Source organism: Amphimedon queenslandica, unplaced genomic scaffold (assembly GCF_000090795.2).
Source record: "Amphimedon queenslandica unplaced genomic scaffold, v1.1 AMPQUscaffold_11563, whole genome shotgun sequence".
In the NCBI taxonomy this organism is placed as follows: domain Eukaryota; kingdom Metazoa; phylum Porifera; class Demospongiae; order Haplosclerida; family Niphatidae; genus Amphimedon; species Amphimedon queenslandica.
This window is the reverse complement of record NW_003548195.1, coordinates 792-5,495: the sequence shown is the minus strand read 5'-3', so window position 1 is coordinate 5,495 and position 4,704 is coordinate 792. Positions and strand designations below refer to the sequence as shown.

The 4,704-nt window shown below is 35.3% G+C and overlaps 1 long non-coding RNA gene across 1 annotated transcript; it reads right to left on the bottom strand.

Moving 5' to 3' along the window:
• Nucleotides 1–3,248: 3,248 nt before the first annotated feature.
• LOC109589186 (uncharacterized) lies at nucleotides 3,249–3,808 on the bottom strand. Its single transcript, XR_002188576.1, has 2 exons — nucleotides 3,753–3,808; nucleotides 3,249–3,691 (listed from the first exon to the last, which is right to left on the bottom strand). It is a non-coding gene; the product is annotated as an uncharacterized LOC109589186 (long non-coding RNA).
• Between the last annotated feature and the right edge of the window lie 896 nt (nucleotides 3,809–4,704).

Sequence of the window (4,704 nt, the reverse complement as noted above, 5' to 3'; positions counted from 1 at the left end):
ACCATTAATCTCACTTCATCATACTTTTTCTTGTGGAAAAGTGCTTTCTGCTCGGCAGTTGATAGGGAGGATCCAATCTATTAATGAATATTTTGAAGTGTTTACTTTCCACTAATGTCAAAGGCATAAGTATGAAGCTTACTAACTCCTCGGTAACAAGTACCTGCTTTGGGTGCTTTGAATCATCCTTTTTGTCAGTATGTATCAAATGACTTAAAGTCTCCTGTTTATCATTAGATCAAATTCATGCTTATGAGCACGTCTCTATATATTTTGCAGCATATAAGTGAATAATGGTACCAACAGAGTATTGTAATTATCTCACCAAATGTTTCCACCCGTTAGTGGTACTCTTAACTGAACCAGCGATCTCCTTAGGACAGTATCTACACTTAACTTTGAAGTCTCCAGTGGGCAAGTCATCTGGTACTTGAAAGTGTTTAAGTACAACTGGGATACTTAGTAGTAGCCATTTTGAAAATATGCTTACTAAAACTGCACCTGTGGTAACACTATATTTAACACCTGAAAACTGTTAGTTCTGATTGCTATACTGATAGTATTTATAAATGTACTTCAATGTACTTTAAGTACATAAGTACTGTAAATACCTAACACAAGTAATTAAGTATAACTACAAGTACATGCTAAAATACACATGGATACTTAAGTACAAGTACCAAGTTACTTCACCCCATGTCTGAATTTACGGTACAGTACTAGTTCCAGTACCGTTTAGATTTTACAATTACACTCAGTACTAGTTCCAGTACCCTTTAGTTTTTATAATTACATTGCAGTACTAGTTCCAGTTCCCACTGCCTTATATAATCATAGTACAGGTACTAGTACTCCATTTTTAGTTCCTTACCAAGGCACTGGAACAACACTTGTTTTGATTAAGGCAGAAAAAACACTTAAGGATCTAGTCTTTGCTAGAATGATAAGTTGCGACATTGCATTTTGTTCATAGGTCATCTCATTGACTGTATTCCAGACACGACTACCCCAATGATTCATCTGATATATATTACATTACTGTGAAGCTTGCTATCATTAGACCAAATATTCTGAGCGTTCAGAATTTTTCCTAAAATAGTTTTTTGTCACTCTGTTGGTCCCTTTTGTAAATTGTAGTGGCCCTCATCAAACCATTGGGCCTGCAAAAACGTCACTACTTGCCATGTGTCGACAGGCATATATACATGTGTACATTTGTATATATCATCACTCTTTCTCTCTCTTATTCAGGCTGTCACCATCACAATGACTACTGATAATACTTTGAAAGATCATTGCCCTAGCAAAAGAAACCTGAAATTACAGTTAGAAAGGAATAAGGTAAATTTAGACAGAAAGTATTAAATTTGTTGCATTCTGCAAGCAAAAATTGACCTTAAGCCCGAAACATTACTAGTGTTGGATTAAATAAATTTGTTTCCATAATTGGGTGCAGACTATGTTTAATTTTTTGATAATTTTCCTCATAATATTTAGTCTAATAAACATTAGCTAAAATTAATTTTGAGTTTAAAAAAGTACTGTACTTGTTACTTTGAAAAGTTTACTTCCTTTGACAAGGTATACATTCCAGTCTACTTATTTTGAAGTAGCAATCAATATTTTAGTTCAGTAATGTCATTTGAGACACCACACCCATTGTATCATCTCAATTCCAAAATACCCAGACTAACAAATTATTTCCACCTTATAACTATAGGTTCCTCTCCAGCAACCTAACAGCTTCCTTCTCTATCTTGGATTACAAGCTGTCTTTTATCATAAAGTCTATGTTGCTCCAGGAATGAAGTCTTACACACTGCCAAAAAAGCATAGAATGGCAAAGCTAATGTCAGGAGATTTAGCAAAGTTAACTGCAGTGATGAAAACAGAGAAACCATACTCTTACAAAAGTTATCGTTTTAATTGTCAGTGTCGGTGCTAAACTTTTTATTTTTGAGCATAAAAATCATGCCAGTTGTTCCAGTATGACATTGAAGGATTTTGAAACTGCAATTCCAAGTGACTTTAAAATGGGAAAATTGGACGTCCCACACTCATGTAATTTCTGCTATACTTTTTTACCTTATCTACATGATAATGATAATTTGTTATATGAAGAAGAATTTAAAGATCACCAGACTTTCCGCGATCATAGTAACCTAACACCATGCCCAACTGAGTCACCTTTCTTTGTGCCAGATAAGTTCTTTGGCACTGGCCACCAGTTCTCTGAAAATGTTTGGACACGAAGACTTGCCAATTCACTGAACACATTTTATTTCGCAAAGGATTTCGATTACACTGCTGAGAGAGGGCTATCATTCGATTATCACCAGAGTAGATATAGCGGGCTGAATTCATCATATTTCACAATTTATTATTTTAGAGGCACCCCTGATGTCATAAAAAAAGTGAATCGACTGATCAAAACTGACAGTCAAGAAGAGCTTGATTTTTCGTCAGAAAATGATTCTATTGAAGCAAAATTACAAGCGGAAAGGCAATCGATGCATCCAGACAAATTAGGGGAGCTCATAGCTGGAATGTATTTGTCGATACAATTTAAAATTGTAAAAAATTTCCTCAATAATGTAGCTGTACGTGATTCGTACAATTCTCGAGGCCTATATCTCACTAGATCTTGTGGAGCTCTAGGTATCATTTTAAAACTGCCTCTAATCAATGCAGAAAATGATGATGGCAGTACTGCTCATATTTTTGGAACAGATTTTGGAAACTTTACTATGACTGCCTCACGCCTGTGCCTCATTGTTAGAACCTTTCTTTTGGAAGATACCAGGGAACTTCAGGAAGAAATTGAAGAGGAAGGAATTCAAGCAGAGAAAGGAATTCAAGCAGAGAAAGGAATTCAGGCAGAGGAAGGAATTCAAGCAAAGAAAAAAATTGAAGAAGAGAAAGAAATTGAAGAAGAGGAAGAAATTGAAGAAGAGGAAGAAATTGAAGAAGAAGAAGAAATTGAAGAGGAAGAAATTGAAGAAGAGGAAGAAATTGAAGAGGAAGAAATTGAAGAGGAAGAAATTGAAGAAGAGGAAGAAATTCAAGCAGAGGAAGAAAAGGAAGAAATGTCAAGAAAAGGAAGAAATTCAAGAAGAGGAGGAAAGTCAAAAAAAGAGGAAGGAAGTCAAGATTTCGTTCATGAGGAGGATGACGAAGAGGAAGATGAAGAGGATCATGAAGAGGAAAAGAAGAGCAAAAGGAGGAGAGTTAATCAGAGAGATATATAATACTTTACACACACGACAATACTTAGTAATTGTAATGGTTCAAAAATTATTGTTCAATATTACTAATTGTAATGGTACAAAAATTATTGCTCAATATTAAAAATTATAATGGTTCAAAAATTATTGCTCAATATTAAGAATTATAATGGTTCAAAAATTATTGCTCAATATTATATTAATAATAATGCAATAAATGCTTCCTTCCAGTTGCACTGCATCAGACTTTCACCAGTGCATGAAAGAATGTTTCATTAAAGGCTATACCAGAGACAAGTACTTCACCTTGCACATCACAATATTGACCAAGCTTGAGCCTGGAGGAGAAGCCAGAGGAGGGTTGCAATGGGCGGGGCAATTTTGTAGCCTAGCTAGCAACGTATCAACACTACACATATCGATCCATATCGAATGCTGCAGTCTTTCTTGATGATAAATTCGTTGTACTAAGAGAGACAGAAAGAGATGATTAATTATACATAGTGATGTCAATCTTTAAACACTTACTTGTTCTAATTGGACATTGTCATGCTTTCTTCATCATCTGTAGAGTACTGGTGACAATCTCCTACACAATGACTGATACATCAAATTACTGACCAAAAAGACTGACACCCCATTCTTTCTCCCTCTCTCCCCTTTAATGAACATACATGTACATGGACTGTAGTGTGCATTGTGTCCTGATACACAATGTAGCTACATGGTATGTACATTGCTTTGCTTGCTCAAACTCGCCCCCTTAATGTTTTACATTCGTCTAGTAAAAAATAATAACAGTGTTCATGCATATATTAATATACATGCATAATATGCAGACATTTTACACTTGCTTACTGACACCAAGCCTGTGTTAGCATCAGGAGGAGAGAAATACAAGAAGAGGGACGACAGGAGACACAGATTAATGGACGCAAAATTGAGAACGTACCTATTAGCAATAAATACATGTATTGGGAAGCTGCGTGTTATAAACCTCATAATATTACAACATGCCAGCTTTAAGGAATAATTATTGTACATCATACTATTATAGTAAATAAGCATGATGAATCTTATCATAGTGCACAGTCGAACCTTATTCTATAATGTACAAAATTGTGATGAAAGCAACAACAATTATAATGGCATATGTAAGCAATTAATTAATCAGTGTGATTCAATCATTCAGAAAGCTCTAAATATCAAGAACCCCCCCAGCAGTAATACAAAATGAAAAGTGGTTTCAAGTGCCGCCATAAACCCACTATGCATCATCATGCAATTGCCACAACAATACAACTAAAGATCAATCTACTTGCCTGTATGAATGAACTGCCTATTACAAGATGACAGCAGGAGTAAAGGGCTCAATTTCACAGGCTCCTTCCTTGAAGTCGCCATGACAGTCAATTAACTATTGATAACCAGATAACTATTTATAATCAGATCTTTCATGGTCACAAGTGACGGGAGAGTT